Genomic DNA, 16,183 nt, shown 5'->3' on the forward strand with positions numbered 1-16,183 from the left:
TCATAGGGGTATATATCTTGGCATCATCTTTTGTGTCACAAAGTTGTCATCGCATACACAATTGCTATCTTGGTTCGTGAAGTTTTCCATGAGAAAAGAGCTCAAAAGTGAAAGAGCCAAACAAGCTTTTAAGCAAAGAGAGAAAGATAAGCAAAGAGCTTATAAGCAAGAACCATAGCATCGTACTACATTAAGATTGGCATATCCGATCATATCGGATCATATTACTACCATACATATAGCATACTTGGGATAGAGGTCGTTGCATTTTTGCATAGTAGGTTGTGCACAAGTTCGTATCCGCCTATTGTGCAATCGTGCTAGCGTCTCTCTAGTATTGTGCAACAAGAGCATTTTTGTGGACTCCACATTTTGGCTCATTTTTGGTTTGCACAATCCCATTTATCTATTTGCGTGTGTGTTTCCGTGTACCACTACTTGCTTGGTCTACTTGTTGCATTTGCAAATTTGCGAATCTTTTCCGACATTATTGAAGCTCACCTATAGTTGCATCAAATTTTGTGCCACCATCCTAACCAAGCTCCACCATAAGCTTTTACTTGTGTAGGTGAGAGAACCAACAAGAATTGGTACTAATTGTGCAATTTCATTGTCCACATTTGAGTGATATTGATCCATCTTCAACATCGGTCAAGGTGCATTTGGTATAAGTTCTTCTCCTTCTACCACTTACATTTTGCTTGGAATGATGGATAGGCCAAGTACTTCTACCAACCCACTCTTCATCGAGCAAGACAACAACATGTCATCATTTGTCACCAAGAGCCACCTCTTTGGTGCTCAACGAGCATTGCATCAAGAGCAACAAGCAATGAGCGACCGCATCGATAATCTCGCCACCGACTTGCGACTATCCGAGCAACGTACAAAAGACTACTTCGACAACAAGCTCGACGCTCACAAGCAAGAGAATGATGCAAGAATGGTCGAGATCCGCGCCTTGTTGGTGAACCGCCATCCCTCCACTTCTTCATACTCAAGACGGAGACGCTCAAGTCGACACTCCAACGACACCCTCTCCGGTTCAAGTACCCCGACATCGAACACTCTTTGCCGAGCCGCGCGTCAAGACCACCATGCATCTTGCAATCCTCTACATGACAAGCATTCACAAGAGCAAGTCGACGAGCAAGTCCTTTGTCCTCAACCACACGAAGTTGCTTTTGCACAAGCTCAAGAACGACGACGTCAACGTCACAAAGAGGAAGAGCGCGCGCGACAACATCAAGATGAACAAGATGCCGAGGCTCAACGACTTCAACAACAACAACGTGAAGCACAAGCTCTTGAGGCGCAACGTGCCCTTCAAGAATCGAGTCGAGCCATCGCCAACCGCAACCACGATAAGCGCAATCAAGAGGAAGCACTTCGAGAAGAAATCCAAGAGCGGAACTACCAACCATGAGTGCAAGGTCAAGTTCCCCCACCTCCTCAAGCTCGACAAGTACCTCCTCAACCACAAGTTCAACAAGAGCAAGATGATCATGGACTTCCCCCATGCCAAGAGCAACATGAGGTTGATTATCCTCCACGTCAAGGGCGTCCTCATCACCCTTGACAACAACACAATGAAGAGCAACGCTATGGCAAGCTAAAGTTCACAATGCCCAAGTTCAATGGAAGCAATGATCCGGAAGAGTACCTCTCATGGGTATTGAAGGTCGACATAATCTTTCATTTGCACAACTATGAGGAAGAGAAGAAGATTGCTATGGCATCACTTGAGTTCCAAGACTATGTGCTAATATGGTGGGAACAAGTCCTTGAGCGCCGAGAAGAAAGAGATGAACCACCAATCACCACTTGGGCTCAAATGAAGGATGTCATGCGAGCACGTTTTGTGCCCACCTACTACAACCGCGATCGCTTCAAGAAGCTCCAACTACTCAAACAAGGAACAAAGAGTGTTGAAGAATACTACAAGGAAATGGAGATAGCCATGATACGAGCCAATGTCACGGAAGATGATGAGCAAACCATGGCACGCTTCTTGAATGGCCTCAATCATCCCATCAAGAAGATTGCCGACTTCCAACCCTACTCCAACCTCATTGAGCTCGTGCATCAAGCTACCAAGGCGGAACGTCAAGTGCAAGATGACTTCAAGTACGCCAAGTACTCATCCAAGACATACAGCTTCTCCAACATCCAAGCTTCAATGACTCCAACTTCTACCTCAACCAAGCCATCTACAAGCAACGACAACAAGTCAAGTTACAAGCAAACTTCGACAACCTCAAGTCGTCCTCTACCTACTACAAGCAACTTCAAGCCGCGTGCTTCATCATCTACTCCAACCAATGAGACCATCAAGACAAGCTCCTTCAAGTGTTTCACTTGCAGCGGACGAGGCCATAAATCCTATGAGTGCACCAACAAGCGCACCATGATCCTCAATGACAATGGAACCTATGACTCCATGAGTGAAGAGGAAATGGAAGCCCTTGAGCAAGTGGCCATGCACCGGCGCGTGAATGAGGATGAAGATGATCAAGTTTTTTGTGATGAGGATTCGAGCCCCACTCTCGTTGTCTCCAAAGTCTTGACTCTTCAACATCAACAAGACGAAGACCAACGATGCCACATCTTCCACACAAAGGTCAGCATCAATGGAAGGTCCGTCAAGGTTATCATCGATGGAGGTAGTTGCCACAACTTGGCAAGTGAAGAGCTATGTTACAAGCTACAATTGGTCAAGATGAAGCACCCGCACCCATACAAAGTCCAATGGCTTAGCGATTCCGGCACTATACGCGTCGAGCACAAGGTCCAAGTTTCCTTCAAAATAGGAGCATATGAAGACACTTTGGAGTGTGATGTCGTCCCAATGTCCGTTTGCCACCTCCTTCTTGGTTGACCATGGCAATTTGACTGCGGCTTCATCCACAACGGGCGTACCAATCACTATAGCTTCAAGATGAAAGGAAAGGAATATGTGCTACGACCTATGTCTCCTAGCCAAGTGATAGCGGACAAGCAAGCCACCCATCAAGAAAAGAGTGAGAGAGTGACCCACCCAACAGAAAGTGAGTGCCACAAGCCAAAATTGAGCGCCTCTTCGTCTAGAGAGACAAACCTCGTGCTATTTTCCACCAAAAGTGAGATGAGAGAAGTGTGTGAGAACCCATCGAGTGTTATGCACTTTGTCCTTGTATGCAAGGATGGGGAACCAAAAACTAACACCTCTCAAGATCTACCTTTAGTGTTCAAATCTCTTTTGCGGGAATTCCAAGATGTTTTCCCCGATGAGCTACCTCCGGGACTACCTCCACTACGAGGCATTGAGCACCGAATCAACCTCATCCCCGGAGCACCTCTACCAAACAAAGCTCCATACCGCGTCAACCCCGAAGAAACTAAGGAGATCCAACGGCAAGTACAACAACTCATCGACAACGGACATGTACGTGAAAGTTTAAGCCCTTGTGTCGTTCCCGTTATACTTGTGCCTAAGCAAGATGGAAGTTATCGCATGTGCTCCGATTGTAGACCCATTAATTCTATTACCGTTCGTTATAGGCATCCCATTCCTCGCTTAGATGATATGCTTGATGAACTTAGCGGTGCCACCATTTTCTCAAAAATTCATCTTAAAAGTGACTATTACCACATCCGCATACAAGAGGGTGATGAATGGAAAACCGCTTTCAAAAAAAATTGGCTTGTACGAGTGGTTGGTCATGCCCATGGGCTTATCGGAAGCTCCCGGTACTTTCATGTGCCTTATGCATTTTGTGATTCGTCCTTACATTGGAGTGTTTGTTGTGGTTTACTTCGATGACATTCTTGTTTTTAGCAAATCCATGAAAGAGCATCTAAATCATGTTAGGGCTGTTTTGCAAACTCTTCGCAAGGAACGTCTTTATGCCAACATGAAAAAGTGCACATTTGGTGTTGACAAGCTTGTTTTCTTAGGTTTTGTTGTTTCTTCCAAGGGTGTCCATGTTGATGGATCTAAAATTGAAGTAATTAAAACTTGGCCCCAACCCACCAATTTGCAACAAGTGCGCAGTTTTCTTGGCCTTGCAGGCTTTTATCGCCGCTTTGTGAAGGACTTTAGCACCATTGCCGCACCTTTGCATGCTTTGAGTAAGAAGAATGCTCCTTTTGTTTGGGGACTTTTGCAATCTACCGCTTTTGATGAACTCAAATCTTTGCTTACTCATGCTCCGATTCTTGCTTTTCCCAACATTGACAAAACTTTTGAGGTTCATTGCGATGCAAGTGGTACCAAAATTGGCGGAGTTTTGATGCTATAAAAACAAGCCATTGCTTATTTTAGTGAAAAACTCTCCGGTGCTCAACTTAACTATCCCATCTATGACAAAGAATTGTATGCTTTAGTGCGTGTTTTACATGCTTGGGAACATTATATTAGACCTCATGAGTTTTTCATACGTACTGATCATGAAACGCTTAAGTACTTAAAAGGCCAAACTAAGTTGAACAAGCGCCATGCCAAATGGAGTGAATTTATTGAATCTTTCCCCTATGTGATCAAGTACATAAAGGGTAAGGAAAATGTAGTTATGGATGCCCTTTCCCGCATTTGCATGCTTGTCGCAAAACTTGAGTTGAATGTTGTTGGCTTTGAGCACATAAAAGCCTTATATGCAAATGATCCTTCTTTTGCTAGTCCTTATGCAAAGTGTTTGACGCATACATCTTGGGAACGATATTACATCAAGGATGATTATCTTATAATAGCTAACAAACTTTGCATTCCCGAGTCTTCTCTTCGTTTGCTCCTTTTGCAAGAGGCTCATGGAGGCGGACTCATGGGACACTTTGGACACGACAAGACATTCGCCACGCTCTCCAAGAACTACTTTTGGCCCAAGATGTTCCGCAACGTATCACGCTTCACCAACCGATGCTCTACATGTCGCAAAGCTAAGTCTAAAGCTCAATCCCACGGTCTTTACATGCCTCTTCCTATTCCTTATCAACCTTGGGAAGACATTAGCATGGATTTTGTGCTTGGATTGCCTCGAACTAAAAATGGAAAGGATTCCGTGTTTGTTTTTGTGGACCGATTTTCTAAGATGGCACATTTCATTCTATGCAACAAGATAGACGATGCTTCATGTATTGCCAATCTCTTTTGTAGGGAAATCTCGTGACTCCATGGAGTCCCAAAGACAATGGTCTCGGACCGTGAAGTCAAGTTCTTGAGTTACTTTTGGAAGACGCTATGCACCAAGCTCGGAATCAAGCTCTTGTTCTCTGCAGCATACCATCCTCAAACCGACAGCCAAACGGAGGTGACGAACCGTACACTCTCCACTCTACTTCGCGTGTTGATCAAGAAGAACATCAAGGAGTGGGAGGAGTGTCTACCCATTGCCGAGTACGTCGACAACCGTGCAAGACATTCGACTATCGGCAAGCCCCCCTTCGAGGTCGTCTATGGATTCAACCCGTTGACCCCATTAGACATCCTACCTCTTCCTCTCCAAGAGCGCACCAACCTCGACGAGCAAGCTACCTCAAGAAGATGCATGAAGATACAAGGACAACCATAGAGCGCCAAGTACAACGACTTGCGACCAAGCTCAACATCAACAAGCAACCCATGATATTCAACATTGGAGATCTTGTGTGGCTACATCTTCGAAAGGAACGCTTCCCCAATGAGCGCAAGTCCAAACTTCTACCACGAGCCGATGGACCCTTCAAGGTGCTTGCACGCTACAACAATAACACTTACAAGATCGACCTCCCGCGAGACAAGTACAACGTGAGGGACATCTTCAACGTCAAGGATCTTTCGCCATACCATGGTGATGAGGATCTCGATCCAAGGTCGGATCTTTCCCAAGGGAGGGAAGATGATGCGGAGCATCCTTCGGTCATCCCCATGGACCTACCATCGTCTCACCAAGCACCAAGAGGACCCATGACAAGAGCAAGGGCTTGTTCTATTCAATCCGAGGTGACATCACTCCTACTTGAGTTTCCCTCTTCTTCAAGTGAGACATGGCTACTGCCTAAGTCTGAGATGCTATGTGTGATCAGGTACAACGCTCAAGCCATGGAGCCGAGAGCTGAAGAAGAAGTGACATGCGTGAACTCTCTAGACAGCCCGGAACTTCCGGCCAGAGCCCGGGATTTCCAGCCGACCCGGAGCTTCCGGCCTCCGACGTCATCGACCAGCCCGGGCGTGCCAACTCTCTGGTTAGTCCGGAACCAGCCCGGACCCCGGCCAGGACCTTCCGACCTGCCCGTACCTTCCGGGCCTCGGACGCCAACCCATCCCCACCCACGCCAACTCTCTGGTTAGGCAGACCCTGCCCGGAACCTCCGGCCTCGCCCGGAACTTCTGGCCCTGCCTGCGCGTAGCAACTTGGGCCGAGTTCCGTGAACCCTTTCACCCCATAGACTATATATACTCTTCTCCTACCTATGTTTTAGGGTTAGCATTGGTTTAGCTCATATTTTGTTTGAGAGCCTTGCTCATCCACTTGGTTACTTCTCCTCGGAGCTCACGACCTCTTCGGAGAAGATCCCCCAAGCGGATTCAAGACCCCTTCAAGGGAAGAACCTTCAAGACCTCCTCATGGAGAAGACCCGGCTACCTTTGTATCGTCCTTTGTTGATCGTGGATCTTGTATCACTTTGTGCCTCGATGATCTAGCGTGTGTGTGACTTTATTCTTGTTTGTTGAGTGTTTCTCTCGTGTTTTTCCCTCGTTCCCCTCCTCGTGTTCGTCGTGTTCTTGGTAGGATCCTCTCCAAACGTGAAAGATTATCCCCTAGGGTTCAGCCCTACATCATGATGCCTATGTAATGATCATTGCATGGATATCGTCATAATTATTTGAAGTTCTATCAATTTCCCAACAGTAATTTGTTCACCCACTGTTTGGTATCTTTTTCGATAGAAGCCACTAGTGAAACCTACGGCCTCGGGTCTTCTTTCTCATATATTTGCCTTGCGATCTACTTTTTCCTTGCGTTTATTTTCATACCCATCAAACCAAAAATACAAAAAATACCTTGCTGCAATTTGTTTGTTCCGTGATCTATTTATCCTATATACAAATTTACCTCGTGTCCTTTTCCTATCTTGAGGTGCCGTACCCCGAAAGGGATTGACAACCTCTTTAACATGTCGGGTTGCGAGGTGTTGTTATTTGTGTGCAGGGCTGTTTACATTGTGGTGCTTGGTTCTCCTACTGGTTCGATAAACTTGGTTTCATATATGAGGGAAATACCTACCACCGTTGTGCTGCATTATCCCTTCCTCTTTGGGGAAATACCGGCGAAGCTTCAATCTAGATCACATGCATATGTTATAATTTTCTGCATTGGCATGTTATTGTAGGATCGAAAGTATGTCTAGAGGGGGGTGATTAGACTACTTGACAAAATAAAAGCTTAGCCTTTTCCCAATTTTAATTCTTGGCAGGTTTTAGCAACTTAGCACAAGTCAAGCAATCAACCTACACATGCAATTCCAGAGTATAGCAGCGGAAAGTAACACAATTGCATATGAAGGTAAAGGGGAGGAGTTTGAGGAGGCAAACGCAATTTGGAGACATGGAGATTTTTGAGCCGTGGTTCCGATAGGTGGTGACGTTGATGAAGACTTCAACCCACGAAGGGTAATGGTTGCGCGAGTCCATGGAGGGCTCCACCCACGAAGGGTCCACGAAGTAGCAACCTTGTCTATCCCACCATGGATGTCGCCCACGAAGGACTTGCCTCACTAGGGGTAGATATTCACGAAGTAGGCGATCTCCTTGCCAGTACAAACTCCTTGGTTCAACTCCACAATCTTGTCGGAGGCTCCAAAGTGACACCTAGCCAATCTAGGAGACACCACTCTTCAAGAAGTAACAAATGGTGTGTTGATGATGAACTCCTTGCTCTTGTGCTTCAAATGATAGTCTCCCCAACACCCAACTCTCTCTCATAGGATTTGGATTTGGTAGAAAGAAGATTTGAGTGGAAAGCAACTTGGGGAAGGCTAGAGATCAAGATTCACATGGTAGGATTGGAATATCTTGACCTCAACACAAGTGTAGGTGGTTCTCTCTCAGAAAATGTAAGTTGGAAGTGTAGGCATGTTCTGATGGCTCTCTCCACGAATGAAAAGGAGGTGGAGGGGGTATATATAGCCTCCACACAAAATCTAACCGTTACACACAACTTACTAATCTCGGTGGGACCGAATTGAGAAACTCGGTCAGACCGATTCAGTAAATCTAGTGACCGTTAGGATTTTCGGTGGACCGACATGCAACTCGGTAGGAACGATATGGTTAGGGTTATGGCATAACGTAATCTCGGTGAGACCAATTACACAAACTCGATGAGACCGATTTTGGTAATAAGCTAACCCGAGAGTTGGTCAGGTAAACTCAGTGGGACCGATTCGCTCATCTCGGTCGGACTGAAACGTTACGGAAGGGAAATAGAGAGTTTACATTAAAATCTCGGTGGGACCAATCGCTCATCTCGGTGAGACTGAAACGTTATGAAGGGAAACAGAGAGATTACAATCCCATCTCGATGAGACCGAGATCCCTACCAATGATACCGATTTTCCTAGGGTTTGTGGCAGTGGCTATGACATCTGAACTCGGTGGCGCCGGATACAAAGAATTGGTGGGGCCGAGTTTGACTTTTGATTTAGGTCATATGTGGATGTGAGAATGTAGTTGAGGGCTTTTGAGCATATCACTAAGCACTTTGAGCAAGAACCTCATTAAGCAACACCTCATCCCTTCTTGATAGTATTAGCTTTTCCTATAGACTCAATGTGATCTTGGATCACTAAAATAGAAAATGCAGAGTCTCGAGCTTTGAGCTTGAGCCAATCCTTTTGTCCTTAGCATTTTGAGGGGTCCACTTTTCTCATCCATGCCATGCCAATCATTGAGCTTTCCTGAAATATTTATCTTCGGATAGCATTAGCTCAATGAGCTATATGTTGTTAGGAATTACCAAAACCACGTAGGGATAGTTGCACTTTCAATCTCCCCCTTTTGGTAATTGATGACAACATATAGATCAAAGCTTTGACAAATGACAATAAGATTGAAAATATTGTCGCTTTGAGAAGTATGTGAAAAACAAGAGCTCCCCCTAAATTTGTGCATAGTTTAAGATTTGCTTTGGACTGCAAATGCACAATGAATTAGGATCATGGGTTACTCTTCCATGTCACATACATCTTGGTGGAGCACTCAAAATGATAATAATTAAATACATGCACTCATCACCAAGCAAAGTGAATGATCATATGAGAATATAAGAGACAATATCATCCAACAAGCATTAATGTAGCATAGCATGTGATCAAACACATGATCATCCAAGTATCACACAAACGTATAGAGTATCTCAAACAAGCAAATAACAAAGTTCAACCACCAAAAACAAGAGAGAACAAAAAGCAACACTCTCTCTCGAAGCCTATGATCTATACATTTTGTCCCCCTTTGGCAACAAGTTACCAAAAAGTTCATAAAAAATGCATAGTGCTAAATCGACTCTCAGGCTTGGTCTTGATGTGGTGGTGTAGAAATGACTCCAAGGACGAAGGCATCAGTTGAGGTTGATGGAGCTGGTGGAGTGGCTACTGGAGCTGGTGGTACTGAAGTTGTTGCTGGTGCAGATGAAGTTGCTCTGGTGTCTGTAACTGGCACTGCAGTAGATCTCTGACTTCTGGGCAATCTAGCAAATGCATCAGTGGTAGTCTTGCCCTTCTTCTCCTGCACTTCATCCTGAAGTTGCTCAACAACTGACTGTATCTCAGTGACCTTCACATCTAAATCATAGAACTTCTGCTCCATGATTCTCTCCAAGCTCTCCTGGTTTTGTGTCAGGGTGGCCAAACCCTTCTCAATCCTCAGAGTGGAGGCAATCAAGTAGCCAAGCTAATCTTGCTTGCTCTTCAGGAAATACTGAGATGCCTCTTCAGCAGTTGGCACCTTAGCAGCCTTTTCAGCCCTTGCCTTCTCCTTCATCTCTTGTGCTTGCACAAATGATGGTTCATTCTCATCCATCACTACAGTGTTGTCCTCAAAGTCTGGGTAGATGGGCAGGTGTTCCTTGTCCAAGAGGTAAGTGCCAGTGCCCATCTTAGAGTTGATGGGCTCCTAAATCTGTGGAGCATACCCACAACTCCTCTTCTGGTCAGCAGCTGTCCTCTTGATAGTCTCAACAATTAAGCTCATGACTTTGAACTTATGAGGCACATAAAATATGTTAAGCAAATTAATTGCATGGCCTCTGATCATCTTGTGATCACCTGACTTTGGCAACAGAGTATGCCTGAGGATCCAGTTGATTGTTGGCAAACCTAACAAAAGGTAATGTACTGTTCCAAATTTGTGTGTCTCAACAGCAGCATCTGGGATCTCTCTGTACATATGTGCCATGGAGGTGTGATCCTTCTTCTTCTTGGCATAGACATCCAAGTCATCTTCATTCTCCTTAGGAGCATTGATCAATTTTGCCCATTCTTCAACAGTTGATTGGTACCTAGTACCTTCAGACATCCAGACAATCCTTCCATCTGGGTAGAAATGAGTTGTGGAGTAGAACTGCATAATAAGCTCATCATTCCACTTTGTGAGCTTCTGCCCAACAAAGTCATCTACCCCACAAGACTTGAAGCTGTCATAAACTCCTGGATAATGCTCTTCAGTTTTCCTGATGTACTCCTAGTCCACCCATCTCATATCACAGACAATTGGCTTCTTATCAAGCAACACTGTCTCATAGAAGTCCTGATGTTCCTTTGTATGGAACCTGTAGTCATTCGTTTTATCCTGATTAGCATGATTAATTGACATTTCATCATAGTATTCATCACTAGAGTTGTCAACAAGTTAATCATCATCACCTAGCAAGTCATCTTCATGACTATTGAAATCAACATACTCGGGGTGTAATACCTTAGGGCCTTTAGCCATGAAGCATCTTCCAAGTCCTTCATTTGGTGAATCAAATATGTTGTAGGAGTTGGTTGACACAAGTGCTAGACCGGCAACACCTTCATCTTGAGTATGTTCTAAGTCAGAGTGATAGCTTCTCTCGGAGTGATGTTCGGAGTCGGAACCGGATACCCATTCACCAACATGAGCTTGATGTCTTCGTTTTGTGTAGCTCTTTGATGATCTGTCCTTCCTTTCTGAATCCTTGCTCCTCCGGGATGTTCTTCATTCATAACGATCATCTCTACTCATTCTCTCTCTTGGTGGTGATTCTTCTCTTCTACTTCTTCTCTTAGGTGATTATTCTCTTCTCTTGTAGGGAGCCGTACACTCATTGGAATAGTGTTCGGGTCTTCCAAAATTCTAGCAATTACGCTCTTGACTCGAAGATCTTTTGTCATTGTAGGACCTTGACTTGGAGCTTCTTTCCTTGCTTCTACTCTTGTAGAACTTGTTGAAATTCTTCACCATTAGGCTCAATTCTTCATTGAAGGTTTGTTTCTCACATGATGATGTGGGAGCTTCACAAGAGGCTTTGTAAGCACCACTTGACTTGTTATGGAGCTCTTCCTTATCCTTGAGTGACATCTCATGAGCAACAATTCTTCCAATGACCTCCGTTGCCTTGAGATTCTTGTAATTGGGTATCATTTGGATCAATGTGCACACGGTATCATATTTTCCATCCAAGGCTCTTAGGATCTTCTTGATGATGAATTTGTCGGTCATCTCTTCACTTCCTAAGCCGGCAATCTCATTTGTGATGAGAGCAAGTCTAGAGTACATTTCAGCGACGCCTTCACCATCCTTCATCTTGAACTTGTCAAGCTGACTTTGAAGCACATACAATTTGGATTCCTTGACGGAGTCGGTACCTTCGTGCATGTCAATCAAAGTGTCCCAAATTTCCTTTGTATTCTCAAGACGGCTGATTTAGTTGAATTCTTCGGGGCACAATCCGTTGAAGAGGATATCACAAGCTTGAGCGTTGTATTGCAGCATCTTCAACTCTTCCACGCTAGCTTCACGGTTCGGTTCTCTTCCATCAAAGAATTCACCTTGCAAGCCAATACACACAATAGCCCATACGGCATGGTTATGTCCAAGAATATGCATTTTCATCTTATGCTTCCAACTAGCAAAATTAGTACCATCAAAGTAAGGACCACTACGGTGATAATTTCCCTCGCTAGACGCCATACTCTCCTAGGTTGTGAAACCAAGGCTATGACCACCAAAGGCTATGGAAATCAAAACAAATGGAGATCAAAGCTCTGATACCACTTGTAGGATCGAAAGTATGTCTAGAGGGGGGGCTGATTAGACTACTTGACAAAATAAAAGCTTAGCCTTTTCCCAATTTTAATTCTTGGCAGGTTTTAGCAACTTAGCACAAGTCAAGCAATCAACCTACACATGCAATTCTAGAGTATAGCAGCGGAAAGTAACACAATTGCATATGAAGGTAAAGGGGAGGAGTTTGAGGAGGCAAACGCAATTTGGAGACGCGGAGATTTTTGAGCCGTGGTTCCGATAGGTGGTGCTATTGTACATCCACATTGATGGATACTTCAACCCATGAAGGGTAACGGTTGCGCGAGTCCATGGAGGGATCCACCCATGAAGGGTCCACGAAGTAGCAACCTTGTCTATCCCACCATGGCCGTCGCCCACGAAGGACTTGCCTCACTAGGGGTAGATATTCACGAAGTAGGCGATCTCCTTGCCAGTACAAACTCCTTGGTTCAACTCCACAATCTTGTCGGAGGCTCCCAAGTGACACCTAGCCAATCTAGGAGACACCACTCTTCAAGAAGTAACAAATGGTGTGTTGATGATGAACTCCTTGCTCTTGTGCTTCAAATGATAGTCTCCCCAACACCCAACTCTCTCTCATAGGATTTGGATTTGGTGGAAAGAAGATTTGAGTGGAAAGCAACTTGGGGAAGGCTAGAGATCAAGATTCACATGGTAGGATTGGAATATCTTGACCTCAACACAAGTGTAGGTGGTTCTCTCTCAGAAAATGTAAGTTGGAAGTGTAGGCATGTTCTGATGGCTCTCTCCACGAATGAAAAGGAGGTGGAGGGGGTATATATAGCCTCCACACAAAATCTAACCGTTACACACAACTTACTAATCTCGGTGGGACCGAATTGAGAAACTCGGTCAGACCGATTCAGTAAATCTAGTGACCGTTAGGATTTTCGGTGGACCGACATGCAACTCGGTAGGAACGATATGGTTAGGGTTATGGCATAACGTAATCTCGGTGAGACCAATTACACAAACTCGAGGAGACCGATTTTGGTAATAAGCTAACCAGAGAGTTGGTCAGGTAAACTCGATGGGACCGATTCACTCATCTCGGTTGGACCAAAACGTTACGAAAGGGAAACAGAGAGTTTACATTGCAATCTTGGTGGGACCGATCGCTCATCTCGGTGGGACCGAAACGTTACGAAGGGAAACAGAGAGATTACAATCCCATCTCGGTGAGACCGAGATCCCTATCGGTGAGACCGATTTGCCTAGGGTTTGTGGCAGTGGCTATGACATCTGAACTCGATGGCGCCAGATAGAAAGAATCAGTGGGGCCGAGTTTGACTTTTGGTTTAGGTCATATGTGGATGTGAGAAAGTAGTGGAGGGCTTTTGAGCATATCACTAAGCACTTTGAGCAAGAACCTCATTAAGCAACACCTCATCCCTTCTTGATAGTATTGGCTTTTCCTATATACTCAATGTGATCTTGGATCACTAAAATAGAAAATGCAGAGTCTTGAGCTTTGAGCTTGAGCCAATCCTTTTGTCCTTCACATTTTGAGGGGTCCACTTTTCTCATCCATGCCATGCCAATCATTGAGCTTTCCTGAAATATTTATCTTGGGATAGCATTAGCTCAATGAGCTATATGTTGTTAGGAATTACCAAAACCACCTAGGGATAGTTGCACTTTCAGTTACGTTCTAGATGAAGTAGTATAGCAGCTAAGTTTAGCATGCTATGTGAACAGGGGCTACTAAATGCAGTAAATCAAGTTTTTCCAAACCGCCATCAAAGATTCTGCCTTAGACACCTCTATGCAAATTTCTAGAATGCTGGGTTTAGGGGGGAAGATCTTAAGAAATGCATGGATAATGCCAACTATGCTTATAACCAACACAAGTTTAGCATTGCCATGAATGATCTGAAAAATGAGAGTGAGGAAGCTTGGAAGTGGCTAAGTGGAATACCTAAGCACACATGGGCTAGGCATGCTTTTGACACTAACTGCAAGACAGACTTAGTTGTTAACAACCTGTCTGAGGTGTTCAACAAGTACATCCTACATTTTAGGGAAAACCTATTAGGACTATGATTGATGGTATTAAGGACAAGCAAATGGTGAGGTGGCATAGTAACAGAGAGAGGAAATGCAGCTTTGTAGGAGATCACACCACACTATGCTAAGAAGCTAGAGGTGGAAAAGGAAAGGGCCAGATTCTGCAAACCTATTCAAGTTGGTCTAAATCTTTGGCAAGTGACCACTGGGCAGCAAACACATGCTATAAACTTGGAACTTTATACATGTGGTTGTGAAACTGAGTTATGTCGACTAGAGGGGGGGTGAATAGGCGATTTTTATGAATTCTTCACTGAGGAATTTGCCGGTGAGGAAATTCCTTAGCGAAGAACTATTAGCAGCGGAATAAGTACTCAGAAGTAAGCATAACAGAATACAAGCATGGTCATCATGATGAAATGAAGACTAGCACAGAGTACAGAAAGCGTAATCATAGGATAACACAAGATGAAGATAAACAGACTGAAGAAATTGAACTGAGGAAATTGAGAAAGTCTTCAGTCAAAGTCTTCAAACACAGATATGAACAAACACTCAACACAGTAATGAGGAAATGAAAGGGTTGAGGAAATAGAACCAGTTAGGTTGGTGAAGACAATGATTTGGTAGACCAGTTCCAACTGCTGTCTCAGTTGTGCGTCTGGTTGGAGCGGCTGAGTATTTAAACTCAAGGACACGCAGTCCCAGACACCCAGTCACTGAGCACGCAGCTCAGGACACCCAGTCCTCACCATATTCTCCTTGAACTAAGATCACACAGATCTCGTCCAATCACTCGTGGTAAGTCTTCAGGCGACTTCCAAACCTTCACAGACTTGGTCACTCGGCAATCCACAATTCCTCTTGGATGCTCTAGACCTTGACGCCTAACCGTCTAGAAGAAGCACAGTCTTCAAAGGTAACAAGCATCGAATCCATGCAGGATCAATTTCTTCAGTGATGCTCAATCACTTTGGGTTTGTAGGGGTTTGGTTTTGGGTTTTCCTCACTTGATGATTTTTGCTCAAAGTCCTCGGAGGATGGGTTGCTCTCAAATGACAAGTGTCAAGTTCTCTCGGAGCAGCCAACCAGCTAGTGGTTGTAGGGGCGGCTATTTATAGCCTAGGGAGCAGCCCGACATGATAAGACATAAATGCCCCTCAATAATATGACCGTTAGGTGGATAAGATATTTTGGGACAGCTGGCGTGCAGCACAGCAACGGTCGGAATTTTGACTCTCAAATTCCTCAGGGCTATCATGTTCCTCACTGTGTAGGTAATTCGCACTGACGAATTCCTAACTCCTCAGTAAGAACAAATTCATCAGTGACCAGAAGAACTTCGTCTCTGTTACTGAAGAAAGTGACTGAACTGTATGAGATTTCCAAAGGCTTCACTCGAAGGGATTGGTAGGTGTAGGATTTTGAGTTGAGCATCACATGGAAATTTTTCCTTAGTATTTCCTCGACCCCCTTTAACAGTACGGTGTTTCCTATGACTCAAGAAAGAGAAAATGAAACTACGAAAACAAAAGTCTTCACGCTTCATGTTCCACAAATGAATACCAAGTCTTCAAGGTCACACCAATTTCTTCACTTTCAAAGTCTTCAGAAAATCTTCAGTTGAAGAACTTCATTTTTAGGGGTCGACTTTCTCTGTAAATATCAAACTCCTCATAGACTTATAGACCTGTGTATACTCACAAACGCATTAGTCCCTTAACCTATAAGTCTTCAATACACCAAAATCACTAAGGGGCACTAGATGCACTTACAATCTCCCCCTTTTTGGTGATTGATGACAACATAGGTTAAGTTTTCAACGGGGATAAACATATGAAGTGTATACACTGATATTGAGGAATTTGATTACAAGATATAATAGAACTC

This window comes from Triticum aestivum, chromosome 1B, assembly GCF_018294505.1.
Source record: "Triticum aestivum cultivar Chinese Spring chromosome 1B, IWGSC CS RefSeq v2.1, whole genome shotgun sequence".
Taxonomy (NCBI): domain Eukaryota; kingdom Viridiplantae; phylum Streptophyta; class Magnoliopsida; order Poales; family Poaceae; genus Triticum; species Triticum aestivum.